Source organism: Micromys minutus (assembly GCF_963924665.1).
Source record: "Micromys minutus genome assembly, chromosome: 15".
Lineage (NCBI taxonomy): Eukaryota > Metazoa > Chordata > Mammalia > Rodentia > Muridae > Micromys > Micromys minutus.
This window is the reverse complement of record NC_137984.1, coordinates 10,772,711-10,797,126: the sequence shown is the minus strand read 5'-3', so window position 1 is coordinate 10,797,126 and position 24,416 is coordinate 10,772,711. Positions and strand designations below refer to the sequence as shown.

Below are 24,416 nucleotides of genomic sequence, written 5' to 3'. Positions count from 1 at the left end.
TCCAGGAACTCAGTAGAAATGAATAAGAAATCATGTTCACGTGACTTTACAAAAAACCCAATATTTTACAAAACATTTATGTTTTCTCATTATAAAATGTAAGTAAATAGTTTGTGCTAGGTTATATTTATTTTTCTTGAATCATATAGACCATAAAAATAAAAACTACTAATCTTGCAAATTAAATGCTATAGCATGGAATCTGCTTCAGTGCAAGGCACTCTAAAATATGGTCAAAAGGAATATAGTTCGCTGTAACCCAGATCCACTTTCAGAGACTTCAGTGCTGGTTTTCCCCTTTATACAAGTGATATAAATATTTTAATAAAGGAGCTTTTAACTTATCAACAAACTGATTAATCTGTGCTTTTCTGCCTATGCAAAATAAAATGTTAAGAATCTAGTAACAATACATAGCATCTTGCAATATTTCACTTTAATAATTGCTGTGTAACAACAAGCCTACTGCTGCTAACTAGATCTGTCACTTAGAGAACGAGTTCAGTAAATTAGTAATGTGTGTGCTTTTTTAGTCTAAGACTTTTTAAATGCTGCTTAAAAATAGTTCTGTTGGAATTAACTTATCCAAAATCCGGTTCTTTCTTGTCAATTTAGTCATGATCACATACTTAAAAATGGAATACAATTACCCTATCTTTATTAACACAATGTGGGAACAGTCAGAAACATTTTCCGTGGAATTGGGTATTGATCATGGAAATCAGCAATATCAGCAATCGGACTTGTTGATGCAGGATGCTTGCTGTCCTAAGGCTATTTCTGCACATGTAGTTCCACCCGGCCAGTAATGGAACTCCAGTTTGAAACCTCACCATTGCAATTCAGAGACAGATATCTAGGCATGATGTTACACAAACTGATGCTTTTAATATCCTAAGGATAACTCTTCCTTCAAGTTTGCAATTACTTTATGTGTTCAGCCTCCCAAAAACTGCCCTGTCTCCTGACTCCTGAGAAAGCAAGTTCTCATGAGTTCTCTCCTTACTTTGCACAGACATTTCTCCACCACCCTAATCATCATAGGATTTTCCTTTATCATTTATTGCTCTTAAACCAAGAATACCTATCCTAGAGAACAGATTGATAGGTTTTAGGCACTTAAATTGGCACTTTCTGAAAGATTCTTTTCCCCTTGCTTATTGGGATGTCAAAAAACTAATTGATTAATGTCTCATGGTTTTCTCTCTTTTATACTGAAAGTAGATTCTTCTCTAATACAATATTTTCTGACCACCATTTTCTCCTTGTCTTGTCATTCCAACCATCTGCCACTGGCTCTCTTCCCCAGATCCAGTCCCTCTCCTTTTCCCTTAGGAAGAGAGCAGGCCTCCAAGAGACAACAACCAACCACAACAAAACACAAACAATACAGCAAGACAAGGCAAAAGCCTCAGTCTTACTCAGAGATGTTTTCAGGAAATAGCAGTGACCGCAGAAGATGCATGGACCCTGAAGATGCTGAGAAGAAGACGATGGATGATGGATGATGAGGCATGAAGAAGACATGGTGGTTCTCCCTCTAAAACCACAGTCCCACAGATGCACCTGATTAACTCAGTAGGCCACAAAACCAAACATAAAGGCCTGAGTATGGCAAAGGGATGTAAGGGGAAACACAGTGGGATGAAGAGAAGGAATGGCTACAGTAATGATCACACACACATTCTATACTTGCATTCGGTTGTCAGTGAGGACACTGATTGATCAAAATCTACTTTTATTTAAGCAAAAAGGCGAAAGGTTCATGACTTCAAAGGGGAATGAAGAATTTAATGTTGAGCTGAGTGAATCTACACTAAATCATGATTTTTTAATCTCTTGTGTTTCATTATAAGTTATATCGATAGAGTAAACACAACATATTTTCTATAGAGAGAAAATATAAATATGTATACATGTAATTATGTATTTACATTTTTCCACTAGTCACACGTAGGCATACACTAGAACATCGGAGACCAGTGGAACATATCACTTCTCGGTTTGCCTACAAGTCTCCCACCTCTCATCACCACACTACTTTGCTAACATACTAAACAGTAATGAACATCACTATTTTTAGCAAAATGCATAGCATTTAAAAGAAGGCACAGGCCAGAAAATAAGTAAACATTAAACCAGCTGTTTTAACATAGTAGGAAAACTGTCTTTCTGCAGTCCTCTGTAAGGCTTCTTGCTACTGGGTACAGGAAGAGAGGTGCTCTTTTAGTTATGGAAACAAAACAGAATTCTAAAACAGCACATGTTTCAAATAAGCTTCACTCCATAGCTAATCCAGCCACTTTCTCCCCTCCCACATTTCTCTTGGACGCTCTCTGGTGTCTATCAGAGCTCCGGGACTCACTGTATGTGGCTATGTTCAAGACTGAATACAAGAGAAGTCATTCACACATCTCCAGCTTCCAGAAGATAAGTTAGCGTTTGCTGGAAATTAGGAAGTTTGAAGGCATGTTGTGTATTTCCTTACCCAGTCCTCACAGGCTGCCACACAAGCATTACTGCTTTTAGGAAAGAGATGAGACATCAAAGCTCAGACTGTTTAAGTCATTTTTTCCAATGGTGCAGAAAGGCAGACGGAGTGTTTTGGAGGAGTCAGTCTGATTCTAAATCTCTGTCCTTCCTGCCCTGGACCATGTGCCCCAGGCAGCCCCTAGGAGACCTCAGCCAGGAAGCTTAAGAACTCATTGTTTTTCCTTTCCAAAGGACAGCACAAACTCTTTCAAAGCAAATTCATCATAACAAGATTAGTACTTAGAAGACAGATGCCATCCTACACTTATTACTATCAGGGTCATTTGCATTTTGAAACAGAGCTCGGGGCTTGCTAGGGCATTGCAAAAGTGCCCAGATGAAGAAAGTTTACAGTAAAAAATGGTTGCAAGTGTCTCCTCCAGCTGTTCCATCTGCACATGCAGAATGCTCTTCTCAACTGCTGCAGGGTTCTGAGTAGCTAAGCAACCCCATCCTTGTTGAACTATTACTGAGCATTCTCCTGAATGATTTCTTCAATAACCAACTGAAGTGTACTGGATAGTGCTGTGTCAACTACCTGAACGGGCATTTTGTGGTTTGTTTTCTCAAGAGGACTAAAGCTTCTTTACTTTATTATCTTTCATTTTAACCAGAAATAGTTTTTTTTTTTAAATTGTATATACTCCTGAGTATTCCTCTATCCAGAATATATAATCACTACTTTTTACTTCCTAAGTCATCTCCACCTCAATGTAATGGACATCAAAGGAATTTACTAAGTCATTGGTATTAATTAGTTTCAATAAATTACTCAGATATGTTCCTAATGTCTTATACTGTAAAGTGCTCTAACTGACTCATTTTTTCTTAAGTTTACTAGTTCCTGATACCTTTTTCCAATGGAGATTATCTTTCTTTCTTGATTGCTTAGAAATTAGATCAAATGCCCAGGATCGCAATTTGAGCATCATGTTGTGCTCCCATCTCTCACACGGTTGCCTGGTTACTTAAATTTCAGTCTTTGTGGAACTCACTGAAATACCTATGTTGTACTAAGTACTTTCCACCCCACAGCTCCTTCTGCTGGCTTTGACGACTGCTCATCAACAGAGAAAATATTTCAGGTTCCCAAACTGAAACTTGAATTATTTTATCAGGGTCTTTATTCAGGTCAAGCAATAGAATGTCAATTCTGTTCCTATGACTTGCAGTTAGCTTGATGTATGCAAATATTTTCTACAGTTGGTTTATCCTATTATATTTTCATATGTGTAACACATCATAGAAGACTTTAGATAAAATGTAATAAATACAGTATGTTCCTCAAACATGCAAGATTGCTTCACCAAGATTTTATGGTCTTTGGCTACAGACACTTTATTCCTCCCACTACCCCCATTCCACTACTATCAACCACACTTATGGTCCCAACACATCTCACTATATTTGATATCTTATATAATTAGACTCAGACAATATTTATTTTTGTGATTGGTTTATTTTACTTAGCTTAATATTCTGAAAGTTCATCATTGTTTTTTCATAGTTAAGCTTTAATGCATAAAAGCATTGATTTGCTGGTTTTTGGTCACTGAGGTTACTCAATACCTACACACTAGATCAAAAGAGTTCTGAAATGACTCAACGGAAGAGAAAAACAATGGCCATCTTGTTGTGTTCTTATTTTTGGTGGTTTTTTTGTATATTTCTTTTAGTTTAAAATATCATTTATTTCTTTCAATGCCTTAGAAATCTCCTTATAAGGTTGCTACTTACTCTGAGCAAAGGGTCATTTGTTCAACTCAAACACACACACACACACACACACACACACACACACACACACACACACACACACACGGGCTTTGATAGTATCTTTGACATTTCACTCCAAAGGTATCTCTAATAATTCTGAGTCGGCATCTGCACTGTTGACAAATGAATACAAATATAGAGTTATTTTTATTATTGTTTAGAGGGGTGAGAGTAGTGCAGGTCCCACCAGAGGTCAGGGAAATCAAATCCCCCTGGAGCTGGAGTCACGGGCAATTGCAAGTCCCCGAATGTTTGGCTGATAGTAAACCTGTGTTTATCCAAGAGCAGTACACAAAATCAGTGTGCAAATTCTCCAGACCCCTGTTTCAGAACTCTCTAAATCTGTTCTCTGTCCTCTGTAACTTCATATCACTACGATTTTATTTCAGTCACATTCAATGAGCCTTTTGAGTATTGTTTTTCGGAACAACCACTCATAAGGAACTTCTCACGCCATGCACTCCTGCTGGGGAGAGTCAGAAGATGTAGCCCCAGTGTTGAAGTGATGGTCAGTTTTTATCTGGCTCAGATTAATTCTCTTTGCTTTAAACATCTGAGCAAACAATTGTCAGAGGTCAATGACATAAAACTTCTTTATGCTACAGCAACCTGGCTCCAAGAAACTTATGCTGGGCATTGAAGTCTTTCCTAAAGAAAATATTGGCAATGGGAGAGGGAAGGGGGGAGGGGATTGGGGAAAAGGGGATAACATCTGAAATGTAAGTACAGAAAATATCCAAGCAAAAAAGGAAAATATTGACTACCCCTATGAATATGGTTTTGCTAAGAGAAAAGCCTATGGATCTAAGAACAAAACAAACTTTGATGTAAATCCCAGCCCCTCTGTTTTCTCACTATTAGACATGAACAGAATCAGTTACCTCATTGACATTTAAGAGTCTTGTCTGGTACTATAAATCTGGTCAGAAAACTATGGCAGACAGATCACAGTCCCAGCTGGGAACTGATGTTATTGTTTAGATAAATTGAAATAGTGTCAAGCTGACTTCTGTTTGTTTATACCAAAAGTCAAACACTACTCAAAGTTGTATAGGAATCTCTCCTTCGATCAAACAATAGAGACGGCGGAAACTCGTGTCTACACAAAGTGCTGAGAATAAGTGGTGGATAAATGTTTCTCTCTAAACAAGACACCTATAATTTCTACCATCCCCTTAAAGACTCACGGAACATTTTGGAAGAGGGGAAGGAAAGAATGTAAAAGTTGGTAGACGGAGAGTCTGCAAAATATCATCTTTGCGTGGTGCAGCATTTGCAATCATAGACAGAAATTCTGGATGCCTGCAATGGGCCTATGTAATGAATGGCAGACCATCAACAGTCAGATATGGTAGAGTAGAGACTAAGATGAGGGCGGGGCTTCCCAGACTTCTTCAGGGGTGTGCCCATTTGTGAACCAGCCAGGCTGCAATGCACACATTTCCAACCCAGTTGGTACACAGACAGCCTTGGTTAAACTAGAGTGCTCATAAAATCAAACCAAAAGTAAGAAACAGATTGGATTGGTAGAGGGGATTGGTAAGGTCAGAAAAAAGATTAGCAAGGGCTGGGGAAGAGAGTAGTTGGGATATATTATTGACACAATATCATATAACAAAATTAATCACTAAGGTTTTCTAAAATCCACAACAGTTGAAAGGTGGTGGAAATGGAAACTAACATTGAGGGGTACTGAGTGAGGTAATGATGCTTGTGCTCCCAACGGGCTTCCTGCAGCTTTGCTCTAGCTTGCAGAACACAAGATAACACACAAACAGGTAGGTTTACAATATACAAAAATGTGATGCTAGGGCTTTTTGGATCCCAACTACCTATTACACTTTATTTCACACTATGAAACTTTCTTGACAATGTCAAGATTACCCATTTGGTCATTTAATAGTTGGAGAAAGAGGTTCATTTTGTAGACCTGGCTGACCTGGAAACTTTTACATAGACCAGGCTAGACTTGCATTCATAGAAGTCCACTAGTCTCTGTCACCCAAGCCACAGCATAAATGAAGTGTCCCAACCACTTGTTGACTATTTTGGAAACAGCAATTACTAGCAAGACCCTCCATTGACATCCTAAATTACACAGTTTGAACTTTTTGCAGAAAGAACATAAGCATATTTTATATATTATTATTATTATTATTATTATTATTATTATTATATAAAATGTCTTTTTTTTTTAATCAGTGGGAAAATCCCTTTTCTCATCATTAAGATGAAAAGCAGAATATTTTATCTTAGGATACCATGCATTGTCATTTTAAGGATCAAATTAAGTGACTGTTTTTACCAGTTCATAGAAATCAAGAAAAACAAAATCTGTGCAGTCTTTTCTAAACACTTAAGGCTTAAACAGATGAAAGAAAATCATCAGATTAATCAGAGCAATTTTGTTTTTCTAACATTAGATTTTTAAATTTTCCACTAACATGTGATTCAGAAAAGCTTCCTGGATGACATTTTTTTAAAATAATTGATACCTTACTGCATATCACCATATTAGTAGCAGTAGACTATTTGTAGTTATATAGTGAGTATTATACACACAGCATTTGTCTAACAGGAAGATGACTCTGAAGGGGGAAAGGAAGGATGGCTTATGAGGAAGAAGATCAGAAAGATCTCACTGGAGCCAAGAGTGAAAAGTGTAATATGCTACGAATTTTGAATCAACACTTGGGAATATCCATGAAATATTCATTTAATAAGTCACCCCATCATTCATTCATTAGTCAGCAAGCAGATTGATGAGACTTGGCACATTGCTTTCTTTGGACTATGTAAGCAGTAGAAAAATAAATTGTTTCTGAAAAACAGCCAATTTGTTTCCCTCTTGTCTGAGTGTAAATGTTGGCAAGGGGTTCCTGGGTCTGGGGAGAATGAGATTTTTAAACATGGCTGTGGCATTCATACTTGCATCTTTGGATTACTATTTGGAAATGAAAGATAGAGGCAGAAGTTTTGCTACAAATAAATAACACTAGAATGTCTAATCTACCAGTTTTCAGAAGAGATTATGGAGAAAGGATAAAGACCAGTTTTGAGAGAATATGGCTACAAAGATGTGCAAGACTGGAATAAAAGATACGACAAGGGTGTTGGGTGTATGAATAGGCATATACAGGAAGATGTTTAATAGAAGCTAAAGTATAAAGAAATAAATTTTGTAAGAGAAGTCTGAGGTAAAGGTGTCTGGAAGCTCAAATAAACAACATCTATGAATAAATGAACAAGAACAAGAAGAATGTCTACAGTGTGCAAGATGAAAAGAGGGCTAAGATGCTGAGAAAAAAAAAACACCAAGAAGTAAATGACCCTGGAAGATAATGAGGGTGCTAAGAGATGCGGACAGGGACCAAAGAGGGAAGCACATGGCCCTAGAGAACACAGGCAGTCGTGGGCCAACAGAGAAGAACATTTCCAGAAGTTTAAATCACAAATACAAAATTTCAGGTAAGTAAAACTCTCATCCTTCATCAAGTAAAGCTTCTTTTGTGCATTGACAGAGACTATTATAATCAAAGTGTGGGAACAACTGTGGGTGCCCATCCAAACTTGATACATCTACAATACAACTACACCCAAGACTCTGGGAAGGCTTATTACCTTCCTTACCTTCCTGACAGACAAATTATTGTAAGAAATATTCTAGAACTCTATTTGCGGAGAAAGGGAAATAGACCTCAAATTGCTTGCAGGACGACTAACATGCTGAGCTCTGTGCACTGTCGAACAGTACTAGCATTATGAAGGTAGAGTGACAGAGGATTAGGCCAAAGGAAATATGGTAGAACACGATTGTACTTGGTTAACTGTTGTTCCTCCACTTCTCCCATGATGCCTTTGAAGAGAGCTTCACTGCGCTCACATTTTAGTGTTCCGCCTTTCTGTCTTTCTTCTTGATGGCATATGTGTAAGGCACTCTGGTGGTTCTGTGGTGGAAGTGTAAAGATATGTGTGTGTGTGTGTGTGTGTGTGTGTGTGTATCCCTTTGATTGACTCTTTACTTATAAAGAAGATAAAAAGATATATTGCTCTGTATTCCATATTTAGTGATGAACAAATCTCTAAATGTCATTTGAAAAGGTAAATTCTTGCTGGTAAGAAACAAACAAAAAACAAAATTCATGAGCACATTATTTCTAACTCTTCCAGTTGTTGTTCAAAACACTATACAAAAAAGGGACAACAACGACCCACAAGGAGACCCATAGAGCTGAAGACATATCCTGTAGTCAACACACTTTCAAGTGTCACTGGAATCCAACCTGCTCAAAGTATAGATTAATTTCTAATGCTCCTTTTCTACCAGCCGTTCAGCCCTGTGTGGCTTGGCAGAGTTGGAGAACACCACAAGAAGACCTATGGAGCTAACTAACGTGGGCCCATGTGGGCTCATAGTGACTGAACCAACAATTAAAGAGTATGAGACTGAACACAGGCTCCTAACACAATTGCAGCAGATGTGTAGCTTGGTCCTCATGTGGGCCCCCTAACAACTGAAACAGGGCTGTCTTTCTGTTCCTGACACTGGACCCACTTCCCCTACCTGGACTGCCTGGTTGACTCTTAGTGGGAGAGCATATGCTTAGTCCTGCTTCAATTCAATATCTCAGAGTGGTCTGGTACCCAAGGGGGCCCTCGCATTCTCTGAGGAGCAAGCAGGAGAGGGGATAATAGGGGAAGAATTTTTAAAAGTGAAACGTGGAGAGGAGGGAGAGGGAGCTGCAGTTGAGATGTAAAGTGAAGAAATAATTAATTTAATGTAAAACAAAGACAAATAGAATAGAAATAAACTCATTGCCTCCGAGACTTTCCAACATGGGTCCTGATACTCTGGAGGCTGGTTCAAGCGTTCTAATAAAACCTTCTCAGAGATGTTAATCTAACTATCCAAACTTGGATATTATCTTTGTTCTCCCAGAAGATTTGAAATTCTTTGCTTAGATTTTCCAATTTTCCATAACCTGAGCTATGCTTTTAAGAATAGTGTGATTACTTTTAATTGCTCACATATATTTTTGAACTTTTGATTAGTTTTTTATGTCACATGTTATCTTACTAATTTTTTTCTCTTGAAGTCTGAACAATATAATTACCATTTTCAATTCTAAAAACCACAACAAAAACTTAAATAACACAACAAACTCCCAATCTATGAAACAGAACTTTTTTCATGTTCTATCTCATTAATTATGTCATTCCATTTCCATCAGCCACCAACATTCACCACTTTAATGCTCTTCTATACAATCTGAAACTCAAAGTCACTTGAATTACTGCCATTTAACGTGTGTGTGTGTGTGTGTGTGTGTGAAAAGTACATGTATTCTGTTCATGTGGAAGCTTCTCAACCCTCCGAAGGCACCAGACACTTTTCTGTTTCTCCCTGAGGCTGCTTTCTATACCAGAAGCTGTATCTTTAGCAATCAAATAGCAAACAATGATGATTCTAGAATAATAGTGTATAGTTTAATAAAACAGGATCTTTTGGTCAATTCATCATAATTCTGATGCCAGTGAATTTACCAAGTATTTGCGACAGACGAAGTACTAAGTGTTCTTTTCAGGGCGATGGATGTAGTGTTATTGAAATAGGCTAAAGAAAGAGACCAGTCCTTTACAGCAGTGTGACAGCTATCTCATACTTTCTCCTTTACCTCTTACACACACAGAGTTCCATTTACAACTGTGTTACCAAGTACTGTTTTCCCCTCCCTTTGTTTCTTCTTCTGATTCCTTTGGACTGGGAAAGAATATGCCTCTAGTTCTTTGAAGTCCAAGCAGATTTTTACTGAAAACAAAACCACAAGAGGATGAAAGAAGAATGTATGATTATTGCAGGATGCCAATCAAACCACTCCCAACCCTGCCCTCGAGAATCACAGGCAAGAACGATTTGGCTGAGCGCTGAAACAAATGGTCCACTTGACTTTTCATTGTATGAATTATGATAATTTAGACACAAAAGTCTATTCAAATTGTTAATATCCTTCCTGTGAATGGAAAAGGGACCAAGTATGAAAAGACCACTTTGAGCCAGACTTAGAGGGGAAAACAAAGCTAAGCAGCAAACAGTTTCTCTTCCTTTAAGTAACTTCTCTATTCTCAGCTAAGAGACTGATGGAACATCATGATTTCATAGTGCTTAAAGTGAAAACATTTCCAACTAGGCTCTACAGTTAAGAGCTACAGTATTCTGCATTTCTTGAGACCATATTATTTCATTGAACTTCAGTTGAACTTACTATGCAGTTATCTAATCTACACTAATTTGCCAAACCCCTTATTTGACAATTTCTCCAACTGTTTTTTTTTTTTTTTTTTTACACACTAGAAACTGTTTTCTTACTAGAATGTGTACACATAACAGTAATATAGTGGTTTCATGTGTAGAAATAGTGGTGCCCAGGCACATTATTTTAATTCATAGAAGAAACAACACCCAGGTCAATGAACATTTACTTAGAGATGAAGAGGCGCATGTTTGATTAGGAGGCACAAAGGTGAAAACGATTCTGTGTCCTCAGACCTTTAAGCAGAGGAGAGAAAACAATCAGACCCTATTATGAGGGGAGTGACACACTGGTGATAAGGACCAAGTCTTTGAGAGGCACGAGAACTCCATGGAATAAGGCGGGATGCTGTGTGTCTTATTTCCCATTATTATAGCTACGGAGTTTTTGATCAGAAGAAATGTTTGATAATGTTTGATCAGGCAAAAGCCACAGTCCTATTTGAAAAATTAAACTTCTGTTCCATACATTACATTTAAATATTACAACTTCAATATTTACACATTAAAAATTTGCAGTTTCATTTAGATATTTCAATTTTATAAAAACTAAAATGTTACTGAGTTAGGGATCCAACGAGAAGGTTATCAATTGGCTTTGTGAGTGTTACTAGTGATATTGGTAAGAGCTCCTGTTTCCTTGGCTGTAAAATAAAGTCTCAATGTACTGGAAGGATCCTTATGAATTTTCTAATATACAATAACTGAAATTATTTTTTGGTCAACTTACAAATACTTGCTACAAAGTGAAGGACAAACCTTCAGAAAGTTAGACAATTTACATTCATCTCAATCTGCAAAGTAAAGGAGAGGGACTGAGCGTGGTGAACAAAAAAAAAAAAAAAAAAAACACAATTCATGCAAATCACTGATGGGTGTCACCAAGGGAAGATACCTCCTATCCATATGGAGAACCTGAGTTTGGTCCCTGGAGCCCACATGGTTGAAGGAAAGAAATAAATCCCAAGGTGTCTCAAACTCTTATACCCAGGCCATGGCGGGAGCGTATCAACACTCTTGTGTGCACACATGCATATTCACGCCCAATTAAATCATAAATGAAATAAACCCATGGGTCTAGTGTGTAAGAAAACAGAAAGCCAACATCAAGTATGAAGTTGGCTGTCGGCAAACAATGAACCTACTGTGGCCTTATGATCAGTGTGGACTTCCCAGCTTCCAAAAGCCTGAGAATATCCTGCTGTTGATAAGACACTCTTGCTGTGGTATTTTATGACTGGAGCAGAAGCAGACAAAGTGTGTAAGTTTACAGTTACAATCCTCTGCTTCCACTGGACAGCAAGCGCAGTGGTGACTCTGAAACCTCTGTCCATTTACAAATGAATTTTTTCCAAAACCTAATATGCCAGGACACTTCGACACTAGCCGCTTAGAGCTGAAAAGAAGGTCGTGCACAGCATCCAGATGGAGCAATGGTATCACTTTCCTGTGTGTTTGTGCTCAGTTATAGAGCGGGATTTGAGGAGAATTTCAAAGCCAGCATTGCCAAGAAAAGTGCTTCCATCTTTAACCACTTAATTGTAAATACATTTCAAAAGGTGCTTACAGAAAGTTCACTTTATTAGAGAATATTGACAATTTAGTGGTTGCTAGAGACCCAACGCCCTTCTTTTAAACCAACCTGTATGGATAATTCCTCAGATAAATTAATGAGGAATATAGACTTCCTGTCTCGATATGCCAGGTAAGTAAACCATGTGAATATAGCAGTAAGTTCTTTTATAGATGTTACATAACTCAAAGAAGAGAAATCTGAATTCTTTTTTATGGAAACAAAGCATTTTCATTTACCAGAAAACTAACTGATTTTGCAGTCATAATGTTCCAGATTTTTTTTTGTCTCTTCATTTTTAAATAGCAACAGAAGAAAATGTGATATGAAAATCACAGTGAAAGCCATTGTCAAGTCACGTGGATATGGCTGTGTGAGACAACTCAAAGATCATAAGAACACAAAAAGTGAAGTTCTCTTTTAAAAAATGATGTATTTATCCCTACAGAATTAAAACTTAAAATAAAGTAAGTGATACTTAGAGACTAAAAAGAAACAAATATTTGAGGATCATGTGCTTAAATATTGCTAAGAAATGTTACACAAGGACCCAGAGGTGCTAATGGGTCTCTCCAAACACTTAAACAGGTCCTGATGTTGATTGCACATGGAAGAAATGACAACCCAATGAACATCACCTCCCTAGAGCATGTCTCGGTTAGAGAGCATCCAATATCTTTGCACTGTGGGCAGTGCATTGTGCTGTGAATCTGACTCCAGACAAACAATATTTTCAGAACAGCATAAAATCCCAGTATGCAAATCAGCTTCATAAAATCTTTCATGTACTCTTCAGAATGTGGGAAATGCTCTGATGTGAAAACCAAACCTAGGGTAAGGGAATGATTTTCATCTTTTAACTGAGTCTGTAAAATTGATTGCCAAATAGCCTTTTTTTTTTCTGTCCAGTTCAACCACAAGATTTATCATTAAAATACTTAAGAAAACAGAAAAAACACTGAATGTTGATCCTATTTTGGGTCTATCAAGTTTTTTAAAAGTTTTTTATTTTGTTTAGTTGTAAATTCAATAAAACAACAAAAAAGTTTGAGGCTTGAATGTAGGAAAAAGAGAATCTTTGGAAAATGGTGGTGATATTACGGATCACAATAGACGGAAAACTTAAAATTTACTTAAATACACTTCAAAAATATCATTGAAAACAAAATTAATTTTTTTTGTTTTTTACTTATACATGATTGCAGCAAACTTTACATTTCTTGAGAAAAGTCAAGAGTCAGATTAAAAATAATGAACTTTCAAATGCCTGGCAATATAGTGTCACAACCATTGCATGTGTAAAAAACACTAGTAAAGCCCAACTGATCCAGCGATCTACTTGATCGCTATTGAAATAAGCCTTTAAAATACATAGCACAGCACAGTTCGCCTATGGTCATTCCACACTTTCATGACAGAAATGAGAGAGGCAAAAGTCGATACTGAATCTTCTTTGTTTTCCAATCTATGAAACCCAAGAGTATCTCTCTCTTTCTCTCTGTCTCTCTCTCTCTCGATCTATCTATCTTTCTGTCTATCTGTCTATCTATGTTTCTCTCTCTCCCTGTCTCCCCTTTATTTCTCTTTTTCCCTCTCTCTATCTCTCCTTAGTTCTTTCAAGTTAACAGGAGATCAATGCTTAAAACCCTATAGAATGTTGAGGGTACATAAGAAATAAATACAGCCATTTTGGTCAACATAGGTATTCAGTAAAAAACAATACTTTCCCTCCAAAACACTTTGAATCTTGAATTTGGCATAAGGACTCTACAGGCTATGTATTGTTGAAAAATTACAAGTTTCAAACATTCTTGGCCTTTAATTCTAGAAAAAGAAACAATGTCTGCTCTATATTAGATCATTTATTTGGAACTCATGGCTCTCTGGTACGGAACAGAAGCACACAAGGGAACGTTAGATAATGAACGTGAAAAGAACTCCTTCTGAGAAACACCACATCCTGGAATCCAGGGCCTCCTTATGGTTCCCTTAAACTTCTTCAAGAGAACCTCAACATTCCAATAATTACAATAAGGAAAGCATTTATCCTATTGGGTAATAAAGTATATTTATTACCTTGCTCAGCAAATACATCGAAAAATTTGTATCAAAAATAATCTTCAAATCCATCTCAGAATTTTACTCCTAATTTAGGAATCAATACCCTAGACATGGTTTACTTAGTGCAATTTTCAGCCTGTCCTCTAAACACTTGGCTTAATTAAATATAAGTTAGAGCATTAAGCCCTTCTCTAACCCTAAGGCAGTTGAGATATGTGCATTCTTGGGACATACTTGGGCCCATTCACTGCAGATGAATATATATCACATGCATATGTACAATCTCATGCTTAGACTCATCCGACTCTTTGTTTATCTAGAGTAATTTGCTTTGCTTTCCTGCCTGCCAAACCACTTCTGGTGTTTGAAGCAGGGCAGGGACAGCATACACCTTCTTGTTATTATTTATACATGGAAGGCCAAACCAAATGTCTGGGTGGGTCTGCAAAGACATAAAATAAGTAGGACTTTTTTTTCCATCCACGGGAGTCAATTACATTTAAATAAACTAACTCTGAGTAAAAGAATTCTCCAACAGAGAACACCATACAACCACAGACACCATTGTACATTTAGACAACCAACAGATTGTTAAAAATAGTCTTTTGCACATTACTGCATGTGTACACACACACAAACACACACACACAAACACACACACACACACACACACAGAGAGAGAGAGAGAGAGAGAGAGAGAGAGAGAGAGAGAGAGGCATACAGTGCACACTGAGCCTGAAGAGAGAATGGTTGCACCTCTTTCCAGGAGATGCTTTTTTTGTAAGCTCTTTTAATGCACCAAGCTTACATGTCTTCGGCTGAATGCATAAGCCATTCCAGCAGCAGCTTCCACAAGACTTCCCAGAGAGGTAGAAAAGAAATGTTATGTGCTGCTCAGGTTTTTAAATGAATGAGACCATTTAGCTGATCTCAGAGTGGCAGAGGCCTGATGCATGTGAGCAAGTCCTCAGCTGTGAGATGAGGGCTTAGGTTGTGGGCTCCTGGTCAATTGGAAGGTTGCATTAGATGTAAATTATAGACTGTGCTCTAGATCCGTGCACCTTTCAGCCAGGTAAAAGGCAAGCCAAGCATCACGCTTGCTCATTCCTACATGGCAGTGGCTTCTTCACAAGGAAAGGAAGCAATTCCAACTGCCGTCCCTGAGGGACGGAGACAAAGGAAGGAATCATTTCTGTGTAATTTCTTCTAAAAAGTACCCTTATATATTTCTGTTTCAAAAAATTTTATATATATATATATAGTATCAGTTTTAGAACTACGGTAGAACCAGCAATAAACCCCCCAGGAACAACTGTTCTTTTATTAAAATGTTTATTAAAATAAATTCTGGTGCTCTCTCATGTTTTCTTCTTCTGGTTCTATGTTTATTTACAGCAGGTTATTAACATCTACCAGTACAATAGTGGCATCCATACAGAAGCCAAAGGGTAAAAGAGTCTCTCACAGACACACACACAAACACACACACACACACACACACATACACACACACACACACCCCCTTCTTACATGACCTGTAGTTAGACAGAAAACAGTTTTCCCAGTCACTGCCTGGCTTCCTGTCTGTGACCTCTGGAAAGCATTGGAGGCCAGGGTTAATGGCCTTTCCAATCTCTGTGATAAGAATTCATTTTGTTCTATTACCAGCAGTTATCTGAGGAGCCCACTGCATCACTTCAGCCGGGTTCAATCAATGAGAGGACCTAATGAAGTAACCAGCTGTAGCTCTATTTCCCTGGCCAGCTCTATCAGACAAATAAGATCTATCAGTCACATCTGAAGGCTGATCCTAGGCGCAGCATTTTTACTGGCCTGGCTGGTATGCATATGAATAATGAGAGGCCACCATTTCTTTGAAATCTTCCCTTTTGATAGAGCTTTTCTGGCACTGGAAATGGAATGGAGTGGATGCTGAGGTGGAGCATGAAAAGGACAATGATGCAAGATTAAAGAAAAGTGAGTTTTCGGCTTATGCAAAGAGCAAGGTGTCTTAATAGCATCGCGATGCATCTTAGGCCCAATTGGCTAGTCTCAAAGAATTTGGCTTTAGTTACATGTGTTTTAATCTTAACAACAGGAAAAATAATTAATATCTGCGATTTTCAAGGCTGTTTTTGATAGTTTAGTGATAAAATTTGTATTTGTCTAGGCTTTCAGACAGAAGTATTAAGTGAAATGATATTATTACCTTCGACCAAATAAGTGTTAGATACAGGGCTATAAGCTAGCTTTGGGTTATTTCATAGTAGCTATTGTCCCTAAGCACACAAGTGGCATACCTAGAAAACTTAACACTTACACAGCGTCATTTCAACTGTTAATTTGATCTCACTTGAAGTTATTTTACATCCGTACACTTCAGACGGAGAAAAAAAGTCAAAGTTTTGTACCTTCCATTGCAATCTTCAGAACTACATTAGAGTTATTAGCAGTCCTGTTCAAAACTCACCCATACTGCTCACAATCCTATATGGTGTTTAGACTATTTGTCTGAGAGCCACTGAGTGGTTCATTGCTGAAAGCCACAAGGACCCCAGTTTTACTTTATTAAGTTAATGAGGAGAAATTTTGGTGTGATCCAATTTTTATTCATCTGAGTTGGCTTCTCCTTCTGTCTGGTTGGAAGAGAAGTAAGTGGCACTATTTGCTATCTGACAGGGATGATACTTAAGGGAAGATTCATGCAAATGAAACATATGTCCTACCCTTATACTTGACAAATGCATGCACACAGAGCTGAGTGCTCTGTTAGAGGACACTTGCTGTTCCAGCGATTGTGTTAATGTATCACGACACAAGTGTTCCACAGGCTGTGTCACTAAATGGCTTTAAAATTTTATGGTGTATAACAGTGATGTCTTGTCCAAATTGTGATCTCAGAGACGTTCAGCGGTATAAATAAGACATAAAGTTATATTTTCCATTTCAACCCTTTGGAGAAATTAAGGAAAGATTAAGTTACATCAGCCATCTTCAGATGTAAGAGAAAAACAGTAATAATTTTAGCAGAGGAGAGGGAAAAAGAAATTTTTTTTTGTTCTCTGGGTGCATGTTAAAAGACCTAAGTATCTTTACTGAATATGTAAACAGATAAGAATATGCCTAGAAGGCATTTTGGGAACATCTGTCAATTATTTTATAGAACATACTGATTGTGGTCTATTGATTGCATTTAAACAAAGTTGTTGCAAAAAAAAAAAAATCAGCTAACAATTCGTGTAGAAAGGGCCAATCAATATTTAAATGACTCACTTTATTGATTTAAAATTAACTTTCAATTAAGAGATCCATAGGACTCTTAACTGCGACACTTATCCATTCAAGAGAAAATAAAGGTACATTTATCGATACACTTAAACAGCAGTGGCTGGTTTCCTATCGATTCGGTCATTTGCGCTGGGATTCGTTAGCATCATCAGCCTTTAACTCGCTTCCTTGGTCTTCGCAGTGTACAATACTGCAAGGTGTAGGAATGCGCAAAAGATCACGGAGCAGGGACAGAAACTTCGGCAGAATTTAAAGACACAGATGAAGGTAAGTCGATCCTACACCTTCCCCATTCTCCTTCTGCTACTATGATGAAGGAAGGCTGTTGGCACAGATTTCTGGACGCCTGGGACAATCACTGACCTTTGAAGGGGCTTTGTCCAAGGCAAGTCATTTAGATAAGATTTGTTTGGTAATTATGTGATGAACTGAAAGCGTTAAATAAATGACCAAGTAAAAAAAAATACTTACTGGCTTCTATTGCCACCGAGGTGGCTACTGTGCATATGCTGGTTATATTCTAACAGCCTATAGAATTTTTTAAGATGGTAATTGCATTTTTCATTGTAATTCTATGTGTGTTTGAGACCAGGTTTATTCAACACTATCACAAGAACATCACACAGAGCCATACTGTATATTTGAAAATGTGCTTGTTTTTCTATTTTAATTACTTATTTGGACTAATCTTTTTAGGAAAGGTAAAACACATACTAAAATATAAAATAATAATATAATATGAACGAATTAATGTAATGCATGTATGGATAAGGTATAGCCATTCGCTGGTCAATGGTAGCTGTCTACCCATTAATGTCACGCAGGCATTGCCACTGAGAGGAACCTTTGAACACAGAAACACACAAACAGACAAAAACACCAATTGTAAAGCTTTTACTATAGTCTAGTGCTATAGCAGCAGAGTACAACCAGTGAACTTGGTGGGGAAGGGCATTTTTTTCCAGGGTGGTGTCTGCTAGGCGTGATGACATTATTGTGTGTGTGGGAGCATTATTTCTTTCAGGAATTCAAAGCCATAGCCATTGGTTTGGGGTCTGAGGATAACGTCCCCATATCCCTCACAGCTTACTGGTTACTTTCCCAGTCTCAGCTTTACAGAGTCATTGGCTAGAGGAGAAAGCTTCTCCCAAATAGAAGCCTGTGCCCACTTCCTCACAAGTAATTCTAATCGACCCCTGCCTATGTGGAGCCTACTTTCCATTACCCTTATACCTGTTAATCTCTATTGTCTCATGCAATCCAATACAGATCAGAAGAGATGTTTTCATAATATCAAATATTTGCCTTGCTTTTTTTTTTTCCTTCCTCAGTATATCAACTCTGTGGCTACTACACTTTACCATTGAGTTTTTGGGTTTGGAAGAAAACTCTGGAATAGATAGGAGTAACCCCCTCCCCCCCCACATGCACACAACAGTCGATAGCCGGGTAATATTAGTATAATGTAAGCATGAATATATTCTGGCAATTACGTTTACGAAGAAGTGCATGCTGCTGTGATCTTTCACTTAGGAGTCGGCTGATGATACTAATTAAGTGATAGCAGGTGGCTCAAAATGCCTGCCATGGCCTCCCTGATATTCAAGAGAGATGTGTGTTCTCTGTCTAAATACTCATGAGTACCAACAATTTGGCTTAAGCACCATTCAGTCCCAAGGTGCCTCCAATAGGGGATTCCATTTGACTTAACACTTCCTTATCACATCAAAGAGGTGAAAAGACATCTTTGTGGATTGGCTGGCAAGGGTTTAAAAAAAAAAACTGGAAAGGGATTTGGCTTTTACCCCAGTATGCAAATGATCCTTCTGAACTCTAAGGATTCTTAGAGCTGACTATTGAAGCTAAATACTGTAATAGTCAAGCTATGGATACATTTAGCCAATTTATTAAAAGTTAGGTGTTTCCACTTATTCAAAAGCTAAAAACAGCAAATCATATCATTAAAAAAGTATGGATTTAAGTGAAAAATACTTATTTGGTGGTCATACATAAAACATCTGTTCTGTCCATTAAAACAAATGATCATTACTTTAATTAATTTCATTCCCTGCAAAAATGTGTTTTTAAGGTTTTTCCTTCGTGTATCTTAGTCTCATTTTACACACAACCCAAACTGGCTGCATCTGCCATCCTCACTGAAGGCTGTGGAGAAGGTAGTCCTTGTGAACTGCATAGAGACATGGGGACACATTGGCTAGGTCACAGGAAATTATCACAGCATCCTCATCTGTGTCTTCTATCCTCATCACCCTAATGGCATAGGACATCAAATGAGCTGGAACTAGAAATCCTGTCTCACAGAGGATGAGTCTGCATGTTATCTGCGTGAGGAGGGAATTAATGGAAATTGGGAAGAATCTCTGATTTCCTAGAGTCAAGAGAGAACACAGGTAGTCCATGCCAGAGAGGCCAAGAAAGTGAGTCCTGTAAGGAATGGAAAAGAGCTCTTATCTAATTTCTGAAATTCCTTTATCAACTGAATCTGCCTCACTAGCATTTCCCTCAGAATCCTTACTGTACATTTTTTAATGTAATACATCAAAGCCATTGCTGATCAGACTTGATTCAAGATGAATTTGTTATATTTTTTTCGGATATCTTTCGGTCTGTGAAATCTCACAGCATGGCCAGTTTCTTTGGGTCTTTTTCTTCCTATAAAGGCTTATTCACACCATAATTTCAGGCAGGTTTCATATGACTTTACCTAAATCATGGCTAAGATGGACACACGTAATTACAGAAATTAGTGCTCCGGGGTGTAAAATTGGTCTTGCAGGAGAACCGCATTCATTTTTTGTTTTGGGGTTCCCTGCTGAGAAATGGCATGTGCCGACTATTTAAGGACACTATAATCCTCTGGTGCTTAAAAGAAATAAAGTTGCATTCAGTCTTGACTAAGAAAAGGAAAGTATCTGTGTTATTAATATTAAAGACAAATGCCAAGTATAATCTGACCAACCAAAATGACAATCGTTGTTCCACAGAGGAGAAAGAAAACAGCCAGAGATTTTGAGTTTTTTTTTTTTAACCTAAACAGAAGTAAATGTAATGTAGACTTAAGATTCGTCTTAAAAAATACATCCAAAGAGGTTGCTATGATCTGATTTGATCTAGATGTTTGTCTTTTCATGATTCTTTGCAACATTACGTTGCCAGTGTTATAGCTAAAGTGAATGATGCTTAATAAACCCAGGCACTGTGATCTGTAAAATATTGGAAACAAATTTGGTCATATGCTATAATGCCATTTCATTAACTGCAGAATGAAGTCACAGTAAGCTACTCGATTGAAGGTCACAGAAGGGATTTTTTTTTTTTTTAACTTCTTGTTCAACCACAGAACTGCATTAGCCAGGCAGAAGTCTCCTTTCTCAGCCTCGCATGCCACGGATGAGTTCTGTCTTAGGCAAACAGGAAGCCTTAATCTTCTTTTTAATATTGAAGAGGTAAAAGTCCTTTCACCTGCATGTGGAGGCTGCCTTTTTATCAAAGCCCAGGAGATCTCAGCAACAAAATCAATGTACGCATGTTCAGAGCCGTTTTCGGGGGTTTTGTAGGACAAATCACTCAAATGGGGGCGAGTTTAATGCTATTGAGCCAGGGTTCGATCTGCCTGAGCCAGTGCCTGACACAGCTAAGCTTAACTTCCTGCAGCTCCTGCCTGGCTGGGCTGTGGTTCTTGGCAGACACAGCTGTGGAATTTCTCTGTGACCTTTCACCTCTCCTAATCCGACTTTGAACCTTCCCGTGGACTGGTTAAATAAATAAATATTTAAAGATAACCTCCAATCACCAAATCCAGTTGATGATTTTTCTCTCTTCCGTGTGAGAGAAGTTTCCACGCTGGCGGAATGAATACCTTGGCAGAGGGAGGTGAGACCAGGCTGAAGACTAGGGACTCTTTTTAGAAGGCATAATGTGAAAATAGCCCAAGGAACATGCCAATGTCGTTCTCCTGTCTTTAGGATAATGATTTGTCTTCTGAATTAAAAATGGCAATTTGTTTTAAATAGGACCACCTCCAACCAGATCTTTATAATACTCACTAGCTAATGTTGGTTCCTTAGAAATGTTGACCTCTGAAAAAAACACTGACATTTGTGGGTATATATATATTTTTGTTCTCAGAAGTCCAAAGCCAGTGCCTGGATACTGCCATGTGCAGTTCTGAATCTTACAAACCCCAAAGCTAGTGGATACTTCTGAGCTACGTCGTGGACATTGTGCCGCATCCAACCTTACTGTGTGGAATGGCCTAGACCCCCTTCAGCCATGGGGAATCCATTAGTTACCTAACTTGCTAAACCCCTTGGTGTTAAATCAATCAGGAATTCGCACAGCACAGTTATTTTTTTTTTCATGCAATAATGTTTTATTATGGCAAGAACAAGGCATTTTTATATTTTCCAATATTTTGGGAAACCAAAGGGAAACAATCTTGTATTTCCATTTCATTTCAAGTTGAGTGTTTTCTCAGACATTTGAAAAACTGCTGGGACTCTTGCAGAAAATTCTGAGTATGGTTTATGATCCACTGTTATCACAAAAACATTTCTAAATGTGATGGAAATCAAATATGTATAATGACAGTGAGACTATAAAATATACATAATCATTTCTTGTTCAGGTGATACCTTAATTAAAATCCAATTAAAATGCAACTAGAAAAAGGCATTGCTTAATTACCGATGGTATTCACATGGTTCTAGTAGCTGTTCCCTCTTTAAAATGGCTTAGGTTCTGATATAGGTAGCTTCTATTAAAGTGACCATTCCCCAAACTTGAAATGATTGTGAAATCAGAATCACTTTTCTTCACTGTTACTCTGCACTGTTCTTGTGAAGTTACCCTGATCTATGATCTGCAATGTACTCCTATCTCAAAAATAGATTGAACAAACACAAACCAAAAAAAAAAAAAAAAAAAAAAAAAAAAATCAGAAAGAAAGAAAAGGAAGAACTGGCTAGTTATTTAGAAGAAATTGAAAGACCTAATCTAGAATGAATATTCACAAAGAAGTACGAATACTTAATTACAAATATGCATTTTATATGAGTAATTTTAAAGTTTGGCCTCTGAAATAATTATTCATTTTTAGATATGAAAAGAACTTTTATTACCTCTCCACCCTCTCTCTCACACACACTCCAATTCACATTCTTCCAAAATAAAAGTCTAGATTTTTGTTTCAGTGCTGCTCAGAGGAATTTCCCTTGCTCATAAATATTTTAAACTAAATTTGTGCCTTCGCAGCTCAATGGATCTTGCTTACTGTTGCTCATCAGCTCAAGTATGCTGACAGGAATTAGTGAAAAAATGGGGCATCATAGAAAACCTCACACTGTTAGGTCTCAGAACCATGAAAGTCAGCATACAAAATCCATTTCTTGCTCTTGCTCTTGGACCAGGACTTTATGTCTAAGTATGTTTCAGAAAATCTGAAAACAATGAGCTATTTTCTCTTCCCTGATAAAGGCATGTGCATTCCAAGGTGAGCCTAGCAGTCGTTTTGTTGGAAGCATTTTCCATTCTTAGGTTTCTTTCAAAAACAGTATCAACTCTCAAAAATAATAAAAAAAAAAAAAAGACAGGTAACTATTTGAAAGTGGTCATTTCTATGGCATAAAAGTAATTATGACTGCTCCAGCTGATCATCTTGGCTTCAGTGTACAAAAGCCCTCTGTGTGCACAATAATACACTCAGTTCAGTCCCAAAGTTTGTAGAGTCACATTTTCTAACTCAAAGGCACATCTCCTAACACATCATATAGGGAATGCACCACTTAAACCATATTTCTTTAATGGCACAGCTTCGGATGTCATCTTGAGTTTCACAAAACCCTCTTTCTTTGCAGAAATAATTAGCTAAGGCAGAGTTTGTATGGCAATTAAAAACCACATGCTTGCAGAAGCTTGTAGGCACCAAGTATGTATATATGTGTGTGTGTGTGTGTGTGTGTGTGTGTGTGTGTGTGTGTGTATATATATTGTGCTACAAATACATATACGTAATCTTGCCTCTAGCTTAAATACAGTGAACGTTGTAGTTGGTTGCACAGGAATTGTCTCGGCACATTAAAGCAAGCCAAACACGATTGTATTCCAACTAAAATTGCTCTCTTTATACCGTGTATTGCAACTTGATAACTGTTGGTTATAAAATTCCTTTGATTTTCTGTAGGTAATAAAATACTTTGGCAATTACTATTGACAGTTCTGGATAATCGTGAAGCCTGCCTGGCCCGGAGAAGATGAGTGTTACAAATCACTGCACGGGAAGAGGGAAGAGCAGCAGCAGGCAGCAGACAGGTTTCAATTTCACAATGCTGATTATCTCATTGGGGATTCCATGCATGCCTAAATCTGAGAATCCCTCAAGCAGCTCTATGGACTTCTACTTTTAAAATGCCTATTACGCTTTCATACTTTCCCCCTGCTTCCTGAAGAGTGCCATTTCGCCAAGCTTAAATAGCAGAAAATTGTACTGCTTTTCCTCTGCCCATCTCCTCAATCTCTATTAACCTGCCCAAGAACAAAGGCGCGTGATGGCAGAGCTATAGGTTGACGAATAGGTTTGAAGTCATTTTCATTTACTGCCATGCATATTTTTGATTCATAAATTCATTTCCAACAATACCATCCTTTTAATACTTCCACAAATTACTAAATTTTTTTTTAAAAAAGTGCACCGCTTCTTCAACATATATTGGTGCATGGGTCCTTGCTCAGTCAGTATGAGCACACTCCCATAAACACATACATGTTCTTACTTGCAGCAGTGCAAAATAAGGGAACTCGGTCATTAGGATGTGTCTTGATTTCAATAAAACTGATAAAATGAAGCTGGCCTGAAAG

The 24,416-nt window shown here is 37.7% G+C and overlaps 1 protein-coding gene across 2 annotated transcripts in view; it reads right to left on the bottom strand.

Annotated features, from left to right (window-relative positions):
• Positions 1-24,416, bottom strand: part of ZFHX4 (zinc finger homeobox 4) — a gene marked incomplete at its 5' end in the record, with an annotated part of 158,846 nt that overhangs the window by 34,041 nt on the left and 100,389 nt on the right. The gene's annotated exons all lie outside the window — the stretch shown is intronic.